Source organism: Heterodontus francisci, chromosome 22 (genome assembly GCF_036365525.1).
Source record: "Heterodontus francisci isolate sHetFra1 chromosome 22, sHetFra1.hap1, whole genome shotgun sequence".
Classification (NCBI taxonomy): Eukaryota; Metazoa; Chordata; class Chondrichthyes; order Heterodontiformes; family Heterodontidae; genus Heterodontus; species Heterodontus francisci.
In genome coordinates, this window is record NC_090392.1 from 75,631,422 (window position 1) to 75,650,838 (window position 19,417).

The following is a 19,417-nucleotide window of genomic DNA, read 5'->3' on the forward strand; positions in this document are numbered from 1 at the left end:
GGAGTAGAGATCAGCAGGTTGATGGCGCTAGGCAGACACTGAGTTTGTGCAATTTCCAAAGTTACCAACGCTGGATTACTGGCTGAAGATCAGAATACACAGAACAGAACTGGGCCTGACCTCAAGATTTCTGCATTCAGACACCATAATTTCAGTTAACCTTCTCACTGCATAGAATCACAGAAATTATAGCAGCAGAGGAAGGCATTGGCTGATGCCTGTTCTTGTCCTTTAAATATCTTCAGCCATCTACTCTAAACCCTTGCCCCATTAGCCCACATACTTTTCAATGAATTATCCAGTTACCTTATAAATTGTGCAATTTTCTTGAACACATTTCCTTTTAAGAAAGAGAGATCTTGCATTTCTATAGCACCTTTCATAACCTTTGGACATCCCAAAATGGTTCACAGCCAATGACGTACTTCTGAAGTGTAGTCACTGTCGTAACGTAGGAAATGCAGCAGCTTTGTGCACAGGCTATGACCAGATCTTACTTTTAGATATTGGTTGAGGGGATAAATATTGGCCAGGACACTGGGGAGAATTCCCCTGCTCTTCTGCAAAAGACTGCCACAAGATCTTTTACGTCCACCTGAGGGGCAGACGGGGCCCCAATTAACATCTCATACAAAAGATGGCACCTCCAACAGAGCAGCATTCTGCTCTTACTGAAAGTTCAACCCACAACCTTCTGACTCAGAGGTGAACGAATGAGGCACAGCTGACATCTTAACTTCTGCAGCAGATCTCTTAGTGACGCATGATCAAAATCCAGACATACAACATCTATTGCAATCCCATGATCTATTCATGCTGAGATTTCCTTAAATATTTAATTCATTAGTCAAGCACAATTTTCCCTTGACAAATCCATGTTGGCTGCTCCGGGAACTAGTCCTTTTCTCAGTGCTCAATTCCCTTGCGGCTGTCTGAAGTTAAAGGTCAAAAATATCTTGTACTGAATCTAGTTTGATAGCCGCAGTGACAGGAGGACAGTGGTGTAACTCAGTTATTAAAAATCAATCTTACACAGCACCTATATTGTATTTTCAATGAGGACAAAAACTGCTCCCTACACTTTATTTCACTTTAAATTAAGCTTCTTGGATTTTGTGTCTTTCTATATATCGACACTTGTTAATTGCTTCAAAGAGCTGAGGGCACTGTTTACTCTCCTCTTTGAATAAGAGAGCATGTGAGACCATGAAGGAGTATAGTCTGATGGCCCTGGTAAAGAACAGCCCATTCTGAGTCTTGGACAAGTGGCGTTTTCAGCTCGTACTGTACTGAGCTTTTTTTTTTTACTAACAATATACTTAACAATGGTCGCCACACTCCAAAAGATAATTCATCGCATGAAATGCTTTGAGTCATTTCAACAATGTGATATTCAAGAGAAACTTTACCCAGAGAGTGGTAAGAACGTGAACTCGCTACCACAAGGAGCAGTTGAGGTGAACAGCAGAGACGCATTCAAGTGGAAGCTGGATATGAACGTGAGGGAGAAAGGAATAGAAGGATATGCCGATAGGGTTAGATGGAACGTGGTGGAACAGGCTTAGTTTAGTTTAGTTTAGCTTAGAGATACAGCACTGAAACAGGCCCTTCGGCCCACCGAGTCTGTGCCGACCATCAACTACCCATTTATACTAATCCTACACTAATCCCATATTCCTACCACATCCCCACCTGTCCCTATATTTCCCTACCACCTACCTATACTAGGGGCAATTTACAATGGCCAATTAACCTATCAACCTGCAAGTCTTTGGCATGTGGGAGGAAACCGGAGCACCCGGAGGAAACCCACGCAGACACAGGGAGAACTTGCAAACTCCGCACAGGCAGTACCCAGAATCGAACCCGGGTCCCTGGAGCTGTGAGGCTGCGGTGTTAACCACTGCGCCACTGTGCCGCTTGTGTGAGCTTGAATGCCGTCATAGACCTGTTGGGCCAAATGACCTGTTTCTGCACTGTATGTCATTCTATGATATAAATGCAACTTTATTCTTACTTCTTTAATGCACTATGATATAATGCTCCTGTCATTATAAAACAGTACAGCCTCTGACACATGTGAACAAAATCGCAGGAGATTCATTACTAAAACACATGAAGGCTCCTTCAATCGCTTTCCACTGTGTGACCGCACAGATCTAGAAAGGGCTCAGGTTCAATCCCCATTCTGGGCTGAATCAGCTGATCCAAACCAGTGTTAATGAAGGAAGGCATGACAATTGGACTCCATGTCACTGAAGGACAGAAGGGAATGGAGAATACTACCTCGCCAGTTTACCTTCAGCTGATCACTCGTCTGTGATGAGCTCAGCAGCGCCTGCGAGTTAGTCCAAGCTCCAATAACCACACTCACTGTGTAGGTTTGCATGTGCAGATTAACCCTTTCAGCAAGCTGCTAGAACACCATCAGTGCCCCAGAGTCAAACCCCTAGTAACAGTCGACACCTTCCGATGGCATGCGAGAAAACTTGGATGGAGAAATGAAACACAATATACAGTTGCTGCAACTTGAATGGTTTAAAATGCATCTACATTCAACTCGTAATTCACGTAATCTCATTCAAATGATCAAATAATTCAGATTTTTAAGCACTAAATTCCCACTTTGATTAATCTTCATTATTATTGGATAATAAGCACAAAACTATGTTGAATTATCAGGAACAGACTACTTATTTTAATTTAGACAACATTTTTGGTTTATTGTTCAACAGGAGATCACTAAAGTATCTGTCATTATAGCGCAGCATCCTTTTTAAGAAATAAAGGTCTGGCTTTTAAGAGCCCACCGCCGAGCCCAAAAAATAGACACCAAAGAGCCGCCACAAGCTGAAGCGCGGCGGCTCATTTAAATAGCTGGCGCGGCCCGACCACGCAATCTCATGGATGGGGAGGGCTGTCCATCCCCGGCAATGGCGGCAGCTGCCTGTGCACAGGCGCGGCACCATTTTTAAAGGGCAGCCAGCCCTATCGCCCAATTTAAATTTTTAAAGACCTAGCCTCAAAATTAAATAAATTTCTAATGCCCCTTTTCCACCCCCTCCATAAGAATTACAATAACTATTTGCCCCTTCCACCCCAAAACACTCAGCATTTACATCTGACCTTCCGCCCACCACCCCAAACTGCACAAAGTTTAAGGTTCAACCATTCCCACCAGCTGCGACACCCATTATGTGTATTTGCCCCATTACCCGTCCTCCCCCACCAACCGCACTGATAAACCTACCTCCTCCCCCCCTCCTCACCGGATGGCGCTGCATTTCCCCGGACGGGGATCTGAAGGTGCTGAAGTGCCGGCCGCTGCGCCAAACATCGCGGCAGGCCCTCAAGATCGCTGGTAAGTCTGTGTAAATGTATCAACTTTATTCATTTGAAGGTTTAAATTGTGGTCCTGTTGCCCAGAGGCTGGGGAGGGAGTGGGGGGGGGGGGGGGTGGATGGAGGGGCCACCACGGAACCTTGCCATCGCCAGGAGGATCGGGCCAGGCCCTCCCAGCACGGGGTCCATGGCAGGCCTCATCCAGAGCCATTTTCAGGCACCCCCCCCCACAGAACCCGATGCCTGGGGAAGAACAAAATCCAGCCCAAAGTATCTTCCCGTTAGGAAAACTGAAACCCCGGGAACCACTGGCCAAATTTATACCGTGCAGGTGATATTATGAGTTACAGCAATGCACTTTGGGGAAACGTGCTGGCTTCAATTTAAAACGTGCACAAGACACTTGTGCACCTTTAAAATAAAAAGCAAAGATCCAGCGGACAGCAGAACCATGTAACTGATAGCGGCCCTACAACAGGCAACGCAAGTGAAATTACCAGACATCACAATCTTTCGAGATACATTATCTCACGATCTGCACAACAACCTTCCTGTCCATCACCTTGTTTGAGATGTCAAATGGCCCATTGGTACACACTGTTCAGGTTCACACAGAAGATCGGCCACCGGAGTCAGCAGCCTCATAACTCAGGAGTGAAGGCATTCAGGAGAGGGAGGGAAGAAAATTGTTCCAAACAAAATGCTTCAAAAGAGATGTACCTTGCACAGAGGTATCCAATCCTAACCTTTCTGTTACACATTCACTGAAAGTTTGATCAACAAGAGTTTTCAAGCAAAGATGTTACAATAGTTATCACTTAACCAACACCTAAAAATGGATTATCTGGTCATTACAGCCTTGCCTTTTGTGGGATCTTGCTGTGTACAAGTTGATTGCCAAGTTTCCTATATGACAGCACTGATTACACATCAAAAGTACTTCACTTCCCGTAAAGAGCTTTGGGATGCCCTGAGGTGGTGAAAGGTGGTAAATATTAACGCAACTGTTCTCTTTATTATATCTTCCAATCGTAATTCAGATTCTAGATGACAGATCATCAAACCGGAGTGTGTGAACCCGGGAGGATTCAACAAGGTAATCAGAGGCTGCCCATGATCATCAGATTTCTGTCCGTTTGAGACGGACTTTTAGGAGCATCACAAGCCTTGCCACAGGAATTCTGTATTTTTTCTATTTTTGCAGACCTACTGCCCATTAATTCTGTAGATCTATCTGAATAAAAAAATGTTTTAAGTCATCATCTCATCAGTTTGCTTTGGATAACAGAAACTAGGACAGTGGAAATTGTCTGGCACTGTGTCAATACACAGGGGGAATCCTTAGAAAGGTGTCAATATCTAGAGGGCATTACCGGGAAGGTGACAATATTTAGAAAGTACCCCTGGAAAAGTGTCAATATTTAGAAGGAATCCCTGGGAAGATGTAAATATTTAGAGGGGATCCCTGGGAAGATGTCAATATTTAGAGGGGATCCCTGGGAAGATGTCAATATTTAGAGGGGATCCCTAGGAAAGTGTCAATTATTTACTGGGGTCCCTGGGAATGTATCAGTATTTAAAAGGGGTGCACATTACAAAAAAAAAGTTTGCTATATGTGTTATATGGAGCAGTGGGTCCATTCACATAGACACACAGCCTTCACTCTCCTTCTGTACCTGTGGTCTTAACTGCATGAAGATACAATTGAAAACTTCCCAAAAAAATTGGATAAGCTTGAAAAATTCACAAAGGATTATTTGATCCAATTTTAAAAGTATTTAAATACAGTCAAGCCCAAGAGGGCAGAGCCAATGAGATCCTTGTAGGTGCGATGAAAGGTGTAGATGGAGGGGACAGAGAGGGAGATGGAATGAGGTGGTTACATTAAAGAACTCTGAGATTGTCCTTACCCTTTCTTATGAATTTAGTGTAACAAAATTTAGCTACAGGGAGGAAATCATGCTTGGAGTGATCAGGTGAAGCCAGATGTTGAATCATGGAGTTCAATAGCTTAAAGTTTACAGAGAGTTAAACGAACAGGGATTTTTCTACATTATACTGACAAATGACAGATAGTTGTCAATTGTGAGTGGCAGGACAGCAGATAGAGATGCAAGCCATACCGAGGAGGGCACAGGTCCCCCCACAGACTGCAATACACTCGAGGTTCCATCTGGTAAGGATTTTGCGGAAGGGTATTCCCATTATCAAAAACAAGATACTTTTTGCTCAACAGCAGTCATTGGCCCTTTACAGCAGGCACGTTACCAGATTCTCCATGAAGCATTGCTACAAAAGTGCATCAGAGGCTAAGAAAAGCAAAGCGTCCAGCCGTAGAGGCAGAATCTGTTTACTTCTCAAGAGCTAGGGCATGTGCTGTCAGACAGATATGGAGCTAATGACAGCAACGGACTGGCAACAGATTTATTTTCAGCAGGGTCACAAATGCCATTCCACTTCTCACATGACATATCACAGAGGAAGGAACTGTTCAGCATATTTTTCATGTGAAGGGCCAAAGGCTGGGCTAAAATCTTATTGTTTTATTATTCCTCTGCTCTTCTAAAGGCTCTGATTCTTGTTGGGGTACAGGTCTAGGAGTCAGTGGCCACTCTGTGGTACCACATCCAACTGGTCAATTCTTCATGGGTGAGCCAAGTCAAGGCGCTATTCCATCAGAAGAATAACAGCTGCGACTGATTCCGCCCTCTCACCCAGCAACCAATCACATGCATCTTTCAGGAGGGATCACTAAACAGCAATCAGGAGAGGGCTTATTCCCCTCCCCCCGCCCCCCCCCCCCCCCCCCCCCCATGGCCCAGGATTACTTCTCTTTGGGGGAAAGGGGAGAAAAAGAGGATCAATACCACATAATGTCTATTAGCTGAGTGCTTCTGTCTAATGGACAACCCACTTTATGAACAATACAATGGTCAGATCTCAAAGCTGGGGAAAGTAGATCTCACAGCCTTGGCTGGCTTTAGAAATGGAGTCTGGAGTACCAATTTATACACGGCCTTGAATGCAAAAAAAAATCTCAAAGCATTTTGTGGGGTAGGCGGGGGAAGGGGGTTAAGATTTGGACTTGGGGTTGGGATGGCAACAGAAGGCTTCCTGTAAGACGCAGAGCAGGGGTGTGGGAAGATGAAGGGGCTTAAGAGGAGAATGTTAGTAAGTGCTGAAATCATAATGACTGAAAGTCCTACCACTGCTGATTGAGCAAAATTAGATGGGGGTGTGGTGAATATGCATTCCCAGGATTTCAAAACCAATGCATGAAAAGATGGGGAGCCAGGGGAGATCAGCAATAAAACAGAGATCTAGAGGTTAGCTCATCTCCAAGGGGTTATCTCCACCAGGCAGAAAGCAAAACCTAACACAGTTTAGGATGCAGGCAGGTAAGCATGTCCTTTAACAGGGTAAGGTGCAGACAGAAGAGTTCCGGATCAATTGATGCTTGTGTTGAATGCGGCTCAGGAAGAGGCGGCAATAGCCAGTCTTTGTTAAAGCTCAGCAAAGCATTGTCAGGACACTGAGGCTGCACACTGTGGAGCTGCTTAAGCGTGTATCGAAGGAAGAGGGATTGAATTGGCAGTAGCAATCTAGTGAACAGGATAGTTCAGGTCTTGCCAGCATTCAGTCCGGGAGAAATTCCGCATCATCACAATTACGTCGAACAGGTAGTTGCACAATATGGCAATCAGCTGTGGAGTTAAGGCTGGTGGTGAAGAGGTAAAACCGCCTGTCGTTGACATAGATATGGGAGCTGACCATGTGCATTCCAACAATATTGGCAAGAGGCAGCATAAATAACAGGAATAGGAAAGATGAAACCTTGGGCGACTGAAGCTGAGATGGAAGAGGCAAGAGATGGATTAATACTTAGAATTAACAGCACAGAAACAGGCCATTCAGCCCAACAGGTTTATGTGGCGTTTATGTTCCGCACAAGCCTCCTTCCATCCCACTTCATCCAACCCCATCACCATATCCTTCTATTCCTTTCTCCCTGATGTGTTTATCTAGCTTCCCTCTAATTGCATCTATGCTCAACTACTCCATCAAGTTCAACATTCTAACCACTCTCGAGACAAATAAGTTTCTTCTGAATTCATTAATTGTATTTATTAATGACTATCTAAAATTTTATCTCCTAGTTTTGCATTCCCCACATCCACCCTATCAAATCCTTTTATAATTTTAAAGACCTCCATTAGATCACATTATTAATCCAGGCCTCTGAATCACTAGCCCAGTAACAACCACTGTAGTCCTTAGAAAAAAAAATATATAAAGAGGTCTACAAATGATAAGGAAAGTGCTTCGGGAAACAGAATTCCAAAGAGCACCCTCTCATACTAGAGCTGTGTGAATTCTAAACTTAATCTGCAATGTTTTCTTCTTCAGTATTTTCCATTGCACCACAACAACAGATAACGCGAATGAAAGACATTACGACCCCACTATAAATAACTTCAGCAATAAGGGCACTAGACCATTCTCTGGTCGGATCCCAATTTGGAAAGGCTGCATATCTCTCCGAATGGATTCACTGAATGTACTTACAGCTGTGACATACAGTGATCTATGTTCACGGTTCAAAAACTTCTGGGACTATTAAAGAAACTCTCAAAGGCATCCTACAGTTGCTGGGGAAAGATTTTATAATTAACAGTAACTAGGTATCAGAGGTGTGCTCTATCAGTACAAAAATGTTAAAGTCCTGTCTGCCTGTTCAAGTGCATGTTAAAGATCCCATACCATAACTGGAAATTATACCAGGGAGTTATACCAGTGTTCTGGATGGCATACTTCGCTCAAGAAAGTTCATCAAAAAATAAAGGTTACTGTTTCATTTGTTTGCTGTCACAGAATGGTGACATAAATGTAGCTGCACTTAAAAACTGTTTCAGAATTTTTCACACGCTAATGAAGAAGGTGTTTCACAGGAGTGTTATCAAACAAGATTTGATAACGAGCGGCATAAGCATAGTCAGAGGTAGGATTATAAGGGGGGTTTAAAAGGAGGGAGAGTCAGAGAGGATTAGGGAGGGAATTCCAGATTTTAGGGCCGAGGCAACTCAAGACATGGTCACCAATGATGGAGTGTAGAAAACCAGGGATTCCCAAGAGATTAGATTTGGAGAAAGACAGTGGTTAGCACCGCAGCATCATAGCTCCAGCGACCTGGGTTCGATTCTGGGTACTGCCTGTGTGGAGTTTGCAAGTTCTCCCTGTGACCGTGTGGGTTTCCGCCAGGTGCTCCGGTTTCCTCCCACAGCCAAAGACTTGCAGGTTGTTAGGTAAATTGGCCATTGTAAATTGCCCCTAGTGTAGGTAGGTGGTAGGAGAATTGGGGGGATGTGGTAGTGAATATGGGATTAATGTAGGATTAGTATAAAATGGGTGGTTGATGGTCGGCACAGACTCGGTGGGCCGAATGGCCTGTTTCAGTGCTGTATCTCTAAATAAATAAATAGAGATCTCAGAGAGTTGTAGGTTACAGAGATAGAGATACAATAAAAAAAATTAAACCAGGGTTCTTTAATTGACCAATGAACCTTTACACTTTGAGATTAATTTAGCAATGAGGAAAGGTCCTGTATGCTCAACCAAAAGCCCACACCTCATTATTCAATGTTGCCAACAGTGCACCGTCCTCGAGAGTGGATAATTTCCTGGGCAATGATCGAAGCCGCTCTCTAACACGAACTGAAACCAGTATTTTCTGGCACTTTCCATCTCAGTTCCTGTTGCCTGAGATGCTCGTAAACTTGATGAGATGGGTGAAGTCACAGCACAGATTATTCCCATTCCCTTCCAATAACCAGTTGCATTACACAGAGGGAACAAAAGCTTAAGGACAACCTGTGATTACGTTGCTGTCATTCTCTATAACAGGCTAATTACACCATTTGATGCCAACACTTGCAACCCCCAATCATCAATTTAGTGACTATCAAACACGTTTTCGCTTCAGTCACAGGACAAGAATGCTACTGTAGCAAAGTATTTTCAGTAACACATTAGAACTGAAATCGCCCCAAGAAATAACAGTGCTCCAAGAGTTTGGCGACAGGAAGGATGCCCGTAAATACTAGAATCATTCTAGTCCACAATTCCGAAGAAAAACACGCAAGCAATTTGAGATTGCACTGTGTGTTATTTGTAACAAACATTTGTTAGTGACACCACATAGCACAGTTTGTGCAAAGAGCTCTAATGTGAATTACACACTTGTAAACTGTCAGTGTTACTTGGCTTCAGCACATCAAATTATGCTACATAAAGTTAGCAAAATAAAGGTGCAATAGCAGGTACGAAGACGCTCCTCTCCCCCTCCCCACCCACCCAGTACACAGCCTCCCTCGCCCACCCACACAATTCATGAAGGTACTTTCCACCCCCTTATCACATTGCCCTGGAATGGCCATACCATGAGCTACTCTGAAATGCTGTAACTGTCATGTGAGCAAATGCCGGAGCCAATCCACTTTCTGCAAGATCTCCCAAGCAAGTGCCATTGGTGATGGTGGCTGAGGCAGAATGTTGGCCAGAACACAAAGAACTCTTCCTTGTTCTTTAAACCATACCACGGGATCCTTAGTGATTTTCTCAGCCACAGTAACAAGCAAGTGGATGACAATTTAATATCTCAGGCGAGGGATGATACCTCCAACAATGCCTCGGTCTGGCATTGGTCATTACTACACTGCCATTTTTTAGTTTTAGTTTAGTTTAGAGATACAGCACTGCAACAGGCCCTTCGGCCCACCGAGTCTGTGCCGACCATCAACCACCCATATATACTCTTCTTCTTCTTTGGGCCTCCTTATCTCGAGAGACAATGGATACGCGCCTGGAGGTGGTCAGTGGTTTGTGAAGCAGCGCCTGGAGTGGCTATAAAGGCCAATTCTGGAGTGACAGGCTCTTCCACAGGTGCTGCAGAGAAATTTGTTTGTCGGGGCTGTTGCACAGTTGGCTCTCCCCTTGCGCCTCTGTCTTTTTTCCTGCCAACTACTAAGTCTCTTCGACTCGCCACAATTTAGCCCTGTCTTTATGGCTGCCCGCCAGCTCTGGCGAATGCTGGCAACTGACTCCCACGACTTGTGATCAATGTCACACGATTTCATGTCACGTTTGCAGACGTCATTATAGCGGAGACATGGACGGCCGGTGGGTCTGATACCAGTGACGAGCTCGCTGTACAATGTGTCTTTGGGGATCCTGCCATCTTCCATGCGGCTCACATGGCCAAGCCATCTCAAGCGCCGCTGACTCAGTAGTGTGTATAAGCTGGGGGTGTTGGCCGCTTCAAGGACTTCTGTGTTGGAGATATAGTCCTGCCACCTGATGCCAAGTATTCTCCGAAGGCAGCGAAGATGGAATGAATTGAGACGTCGCTCTTGGCTGGCATACGTTGTCCAGGCCTCGCTGCCGTAGAGCAAGGTACTGAGGACACAGGCTTGATACACTCGGACTTTTGTGTTCCGTGTCAGTGCGCCATTTTCCCACACTCTCTTGGCCAGTCTGGACATAGCAGTGGAAGCCTTACCCATGCGCTTGTTGATTTCTGCATCTAGAGACAGGTTACTGGTGATAGTTGAGCCTAGGTAGGTGAACTCTTGAACCACTTCCAGAGCGTGGTCGCCAATATTGATGGATGGAGCATTTCTGACGTCCTGCCCCATGATGTTCGTTTTCTTGAGGCTGATGGTTAGGCCAAATTCATTGCAGGCAGCCGCAAACCTGTCGATGAGACTCTGCAGGCACTCTTCAGTGTGAGATGTTAACGCAGCATCGTCAGCAAAGAGGAGTTCTCTGATGAGGACTTTCCGTACTTTGGACTTCGCTCTTAGACGGGCAAGGTTGAACAACCTGCCCCCTGATCTTGTGTGGAGGAAAATTCCTTCTTCAGAGGATTTGAACGCATGTGAAAGCAGCAGGGAGAAGAAAATCCCAAAAAGTGTGGGTGCGAGAACACAGCCCTGTTTCACACCACTCAGGATAGGAAAGGGCTCTGATGAGGAGCCACCATGTTGAATTGTGCCTTTCATATTGTCATGGAATGAGGTGATGATACTTAGTAGCTTTGGTGGACATCCGATCTTTTCTAGTAGTCTGAAGGGACCACGTCTGCTGACGAGGTCAAAGGCTTTGGTGAGATCAATGAAAGCAATGTAGAGGGGCATCTGTTGTTCATGGCATTTCTCCTGTACCTGACGAAGGGAGAACAGCATGTCAATGGTTGATCTCTCTGCACGAAAGCCACACTGTGCCTCAGGGTAGACGCGCTCGGCCAGCTTCTGGAGCCTGTTCAGAGCGACTCGAACAAAGACTTTCCCCACTATGCTGAGCAGGGAGATTCCACGGTAGTTGTTGCAGTCATGCGGTCACCTTTGTTTTTATAGAGGGTGATGATATTGGCATCGCGCATGTCCTGGGGTACTGCATATATACTAATCCTACACTAATCCCATATCTCTACCACATCCCCACCTGTCCCTATATTTCCCTACCACCTACCTATACTAGGGGCAATTTATAATGGCCAATTAACCTATCAACCTGCAAGTCTTTGGCATGTGGGAGGAAACTGGAGCACCCGGCGGAAACCCACGCAGACACAGGGAGAACTTGCAAAGTCCACACAGACAGTACCCAGAATCGAACCGGGTTGCTGGAGCTGTGAGGCTGCGGTGCTAACCACTGTGCCGCCATTGTGGGAGCTTGCTGTGTTCAAATTGGCTGCCGCATTTCCTACAACAGTGACTACACTTCAAAGGTACTTCACTGGCTGCAAAGCACTTTGGGACGCCCAGGCCATGAAAAGCGCTATATAAATGCAAGTTTTTCTTCTCTTGTGCACCCAGGTTTAGCAGCGGGACTTGAACCCGAACATTCTGACTCTGAGGCTGACCACCACCAATTGAGTCACTCTTTGAATATCAGCAGAAAGTGCTGGAAATACTCAGCAGGTCTGGCAGCATCTGTGGAGAGAGAAGCAGAGTTAACGTTTCAGGTCTGCGACCTTTCATCAGATTTCGAGTATCTGCAGTTTTTTGCTTCTACTCTTTGAATAGGTGTTCATCAGTGGCTGAATATTTATTGTGCAAACAGCGCAGCACTCCATTCACACAGCCCAGCAGCTTGATTTTTATGATTACCATCAAGCAAAATAGACTTCCTGCAGTCAACATTATCGTACAATCACATTGACCAGTGAACTTAAAAAAAAAATATAAGCTTGAAGTTTCAGTTAAAGAGATCAGTAATTACACAGAATGTATTGCAATGTATAAGTTTTGCTTCTTGAAAAAAAAAATGACTAATAACCTTATAATCCTTAAGAACGTTTGTGCAAACGCACAGTGATTATCTGCAGCAAAGGAACCAATTTTCTAGCCAGGAAACCATTGTGTACACTGGCCTTTCCTCCATCTTCATTTCCTTGGGTTTTTCTGAGTTAACAAAAACTATTTTTACGAAGGGCCTCATCAGTGCTCCATCACACGGAAACTGAAGTAGTACTAAAACACAACTTGTTTGGCCTGGGAACAAATCTGCACATTCCCTGTTTAAACTCATACACAGGAGCTTGTGTTTATGGAAACCCTTTAGTCAAGTGTCCCAAGATGCTTGCCCAGTGTCGGCGATGGCTCAGTGGGGAGCACTCTCTCTGTGAGTAAGAAGGCTGTGGGTTCAGGGCCCACTCCATAGACTTGAGCACAAAATCTCATCTCTCATTCCCAGCACTGCACCATCAGAGGTGCCATCTTTTAGAAGAGGCGTTAAACCAAGGCTGTCCTCTCAGGTGGATGTAAAAGAGCGGGAAGGGGGAGTTATCCCCAGTGTCCTGGCCAATATTGATCTTTCAATCTACATCACACAAACATTATCTGGTCATTCTTTCACTATTGTTTGTGGGAGCTTGCTGTGCACAAATAGACTGCCGCATTTCTTAAATTACAACAGTGACTACACTTCAAAAGTACTTCATTAGCTGTAAAAGCACTTTGGAATGTTCTGCATGAATGCAAGTTTTATCTTTTTCGAGGAGGTAAGAACACAGGTGCTGAGCAGCAGTAGAAGATTCAGTGAACAGCCACTTGGGGAAGTGCTCAGAAGGTTACAGACGCCTAGAAAGAACCAGCGACTTCAGTGGAAAGAGGGAGAAAAACATTTGCATGAGGTGCAACTGGGGAAATCTGTGTCAGGCAGCCCTGCGACCACTCCCATGCACAATACCTTCTGCATGGGTGCCAGTCCTTTTATTGTTTGCCTTACTCAACTACTGCAGCCATCCTACAATCAGCTTTTGCAGTTAGATACTGGATGCAATATTCATGCCAACCATCTTTTAACTTGAAAGTTATATAACTGGCATTATTATGACGAATCTGGCATAAGTGATTTGCTTTGGTTGCTCACAGGTGCAAGTGTCAAAAACCCAGCCTACTTTATGCACAGGACAGGCCAGCTAAGTTAACAGTTCCAGAAATATCTCATTGCAACATGCTGGTCTGCTCGTTGTGAGGGAAATTCAGAAATAGAACCCGCTGAACAGCTGCTCAAAGCTGTAGCAAAATGAACACTAAGTATTAAATTAGCTTTCTTTTCCCCCAGACACACACAATGTTGTGAGATTCCAAGAATCGGGTGGAACGCAAACAATTTGAACTCAGGAATTGGAAATACAGTTTAAAAATTTGAGGATGACACCAAATTGGGGGTGTTGAGGAAGACTGCGACAAAATACAAAAAAAAAATCAACTTTCCGAATGGGCAAGTAATTGGCAAATTCATTTCAATATAGATAAGTGTGAAATGGTGCATTTTGGTAGGAAGAATAAGGAGGTCACATACACCTTGGAAAATAACAGTCTGAATTGAGTCGAGGAGCAAAGGGGTCCAGATACCCAAATTGCTAAAAGTAGTGACATGTTAATAAGGCCGTAAAAAAAGCAAACAAAATACGGAGGGGTAGAGGGAGAGAACTGAAAAGCAGGGAAGTTATGTTAAACTAGTATAGAACCTTGGATAGCCCGCACTTGGAGTACTGTGAACAGTTCGCGTCTCCCCATTTTAAAAAGGATATGGAGGCACTGGAGTATGTACAAAAAGGACGATACCAGAACTATCAGGAAGATTGAACAGGCTGGAGCTCTTTATGGCTGAGGGGTGACCCGATAGAGGTCTTGAAAATTCTGAAAGGATTTGACAGGGTAGATGTAGAGATGATGTTTCCTATTGTGGGGTGACCCAAAACCAAGGGCTCATAAATATAAGACAGTGACTAATAAATCCAAATCAGGAGGAACATCGTTATTCAGAAAGTTGTGAGAATGCAGAACTTGCTAGCACAAGTGTAGTTAAGGCGAACAGTATAGATGCATTTAGGGGGAACTGGATAAACACAGGAGGGAGAAAGGAATAGAAGGTTATGCTGATAGGGTGAGATGAAAAGGGGTGGGAGTAGTCTTGTGTGGAGCATGGACCAGTTGAGCCTAAAGGGATGTTTCTGTGTACATTCTATGCAATAGAAAGGCAGCACTTCCTCCCCTCCCAACAAAAAAACAAATTAGATAAACTTCAAACAGGTGTCCCTTGAAGAGTCAGCGGCCAATTTCACGGAGTCTCACAGAGCGATGTTTCACCGTTGGCCTCTGTCATTTTTCAGGTGCGAGCAGGTGGTACAAACTGATGAGGGGGAGAGGAGGGGTGGTGGGTGGAGAGAGGGAATTGAATCCTGTGTTGTCGATGTGGAAAGAGAATAGCCAGCCATGAATCAGCAAACATTCCACTTCCTAAGACTGTGAAACCTGCAGGGTGGGTATGTGACTGGATGGTAGATTTAAGGACAGAATCATATTCAGCAATGATGCTCCCCCATGTTTGAACAGCCTACTGGCACCCACTATCCAGACTCACATGTGAGAGAAGTCACATTAAGTACTAGATAATCATAGCACATACGGATACATACTCAGGACGAGGCACTGCTTCCAAGAGATGAAAGAAAAAAGATGACAAAACACTCTGAAAATTTTAAACTTCAGATTAGATTAGATTATTAGCTCCACAGAAGGCTCCCCCACAAATATCCCCCAATCCAGACTGAAATTAAAGAGCAAACTCCAGCCATACACACACACAGGAACTCCTTGTTCAATACTATCTGACACAATCCCCAGCTTAGTTCACAGGAAACAAAGATGCAGTGTTCTAACAGATAAGATTCAATTCAAAATCGATGCAATCCGGTACGTGCTCTCTATAAAGAGCGCAGGAGCAGAGTCAACTCTTCTGGGAACTAACTTTGTGCTTAAGAGTAAGACACAAATTGGGGGGGGAGGGGGGGAAAAGTATCACAACCTAAAAACTATCACTTCCCACAGTTAAATCCGTGGATGCAAACTAAGTAATATCCAACAGACACCAGTTTCACAATCATTCCAGCTTTCACTTACAGTCATGTGTATTACTGCAGCTGTGAGTGTGTTCTGTGCCCTCTAAGTGACCATAGTATAGATCACACTTGGGAAGCAGTTAACCGTACAAAGGTTTTGAAACTATTTGTGTGTGGTGTGGCACTGAAACTATTAATATGTCCCCACTGACCCCCTGCAAATACTCATAGACTCCAAGAAATCCCTTGTAAATATTAACACACACCTGGATACTGCCCATTCTCACTTCCAAAGGACAGTGTCAGCTGCCCAGAGGAAAACAATGCTAACATGCAGAACAACTTTTTTTTTTATTAGTATTAAACCAACAAGGCGTTAGCTGTGGTTCAATTGGTAGCACTCGCGCCTCTGAGTCAGAGGGTTGTAGGTTCAAGTCGACTCCAGGACCTAACACTCCAGTGCATTACTGAGGGAGTGCTGCACTGTTGGCGGTGCCACCTTTCAAATGAGATGTTAAACTGAGGCCCTGCCTGCCCACTCAGATGGGTGTAAAAGGCGCCTTGGCACTACTTCGAAGAAGAGCAGAGGAGTTATCCCCTAGTGCACTGTCCAATATTTATCCCACAATCAACATCACAAAAGGAGATTATCTGATCATTATCATATTGCTGTTAGCGGGAGCTTACTGTGCACAAATTAGCTGCTGCGATTCCTACATTACAACAGTTACTACACTTCAGAAATAGCTCATTGTATGTAAAGCTCTCTGAGATGGCTGATTGGTCATGAAAGGCGCTTTATAAATGCAAGTCTTTTACTCTTTTTATCTGCTGATGGGGTTAGATGGAGTAGGATCAGAGGAGATACATGTGTAGTATAACCACCAGCATAGAGCAATTAGGCTGAAAACCCTGTCTCTATGCTGTAAATTCTATGTAAATAAAAAAATATAAGGAATTCTCAAGATGTTGTACTCCATGCGTGGCCCTATTAACCTCACAGACACCCAGAGTTTCCAAACTCTAGTTTGAAAACATACATACAATTTATTATTTCAACCCTCTCCTCCCGAGATTCTCCAAGTAAAGGGGACTTTTTTCCCCCTCAAACATCAACGATCTTTCCAAAAACTGCTGGTCTATTGTCTGAGTTCTGCAAATGTCCTGTTAACCGGGAGCCTTTCCTAGTCATGAAATGTTTATCACGAGTACAAGGTGATAAAAATGCTTCACTCCATGCAGTTACCAAGATAGGATTTGTGTTTGCTCACATTTGCACAGACCAATTCAAATGACACTTGATGATAAATCTGTTGACTAATCTGAGTTTAACACTTCAATAATCAATCATGTTTTAAATGTTTCTCTTTCTCCCCTCCTCATGAAGGCAGCTGCTCAGATTGGGGTTGGTTCCACGTGCTACCTTGCCTAAGTGACTATTCTTCATGTATTAACCCGGGCTACAAACATTAGTATATTATTTGACTGTAGAAGCATCACAATCAAGCCTGATTCCATCCGCATCTGCCATTCAGTAGCATGTTTTTGCCAGAAGGGGCAAGAGGAAACAGGGGTCTCCCAACCCTCCATAGACGCAACCTACCTCCAATTCTGGCCTCTTGTGTATCTCCAACTTCCTTCACCCCACCAATGGTGCCATGCCATCAGCCACATAGATTGGAAGTGCTGGATTTCCTTCCCTATACCTCTCTGTCTCTTTCCTCCTTTAAGACACTCCTTAAAACCTACCCCTTTGACCAAGCTTTTAGTTATCTGTTCTAATGGGTGCTTCTTTGGCTCAGTGTCAATTTATATCTAATTATGCTCAAGTGCTCGGGATGTTTTAATGCATTAAAGATACTACACAAGTGCAAATATTGTCTTTAGCCTGGGAAAGCTGAGGGTTGGTGATTTGCCCCTGCAGCTGCCCTGCCCGAGACCCACTAACACCACATATTCACGTTGGTGCATTTACCAACATGCCATTTGGGCAACTTGCATCAATCTGGCATAGACTTACTACTGGTGCCTGATCCTGCAGGAGAGTACGTAGGCTTTTGGACATGACAATGACACTATTTCACATTTTGATGTTCAATTTATAAACAGTAAACCCTTGCATCACTTCTGTGGCAAACAATAATGTATTCTTCTGATTCTCTTGCTCCCCCACAAATTCATCGCACAGCAAGTTCAAAATCCCCGCTTCTGAGGCAGGACCGATGGTGTGCACCCATCACCATCTGCGCTCAGAGATGCTGCTGACACAGTAAAATGGGTCCAAAGCCCAAATAAAAGCACCTCCACGCAAACCGCAGAAAATATGCACAGCGTATCAGTAATTTGAGACATGACGTGCTGAGTGGAGCATGCTTGGGAGCAACAGGTGACTATGGACCTATGGTTCCCAAAGCTCTCCACCCCTGGGGGTTTTCCTCACCTCATGTCTGGGTCTACTGTAGACACAATTGGTGGAGATTGTTTGCTATGATTAGTCAACAACTCCATTACCATTGTAGCATACGATGGCTGGGATGGTAAAGGTGTTTCCCTCCCCACAAATGCTGCCTGATCTGAGTAGTCCCAGTGTTTTCTGTTTTTACTTATGGTAGGTGGTTTGAATTTCAACCTCACCAGTTAGGATATCACCCAAGCCCCTTGATCACATTATCAAACTCTAGGGTATGGACTATTCACTACATATCAGCAGCCTAATTCTACTGAATAGAAACTCGAACTGCTATACATGTGCTAAATTGCAGACATTTGAGTAACAGGCACAAAATATAAAATAATTAAGGAAGAAACGTTCAGACACCATAACACAATTCCCTATTATACATCATAAATTTAGTTTTCCCTTTCCACAGATGCTCAATGATAGCCTTCCCAAGTATTAGAAGGCCTGGGCCAAGAATGTTGCTCCACAGCAAATCGATAGGACCTCAGTAGGTAAGGACTAGTTTTTCCACTATTCCCTTCATGTAATGCTCTGGGTTCCAGCTGATCAACAATCAGATACATGATCCACAACCAAGATTGCCTCTGACATCCCAAATTAACGATTTAAGACCAGTTCGATCAGGACACTATATCCATCCTTGGGATGATGACAACAATAAGAATTTGTATTTATATAGCGCTTTTAACATAATAAAACGTCCCACGGCACTTCACAGAGGCATTATAAAACAAAATTTGACATATTACAGCAGATGACCAAAACCTTGATCAAACAGCTAGGTGTTAAGGAGCATCTTAAAGGAGGAGAGCAAGGTAGAAAGGCGAAGAGGTTTATGGAGCGAATTCAAGAGATTAGGGCCCAGGCAACTGATGGTCCAATGGCCTCAAATGGTGGAGCAACATTGGGGATGCTCAAGAGACTGTTTTATTGCCAATTAGCAAAGGATAGGATGGGAGCCAATCTTTGCACATTACAAGCATACTGCACCTAACCCAACAACCACAGTTAATGTTGCTGTTGTTGTGTTACTAACAGCAACACTGACCCACTTGACTACATTGTGGAGCCACTTTCGATGGAAGATTCCATGATACAAATGTGGTGCAAGAGCCAATCCAAGGAAAAAAAAATCATTAACAGATAAACAAGCACCAAAATTTTGGTAAACATCAGTTAAATAAATAGAATTAACAAGAGGTGA

At 44.1% G+C, this 19,417-nt stretch overlaps 1 protein-coding gene across 2 annotated transcripts in view; it reads right to left on the reverse strand.

Moving 5' to 3' along the window:
• usp28 (ubiquitin specific peptidase 28) overlaps positions 1-19,417 on the reverse strand; it is a 78,396-nt gene that overhangs the window by 57,719 nt on the left and 1,260 nt on the right. The gene's annotated exons all lie outside the window — the stretch shown is intronic.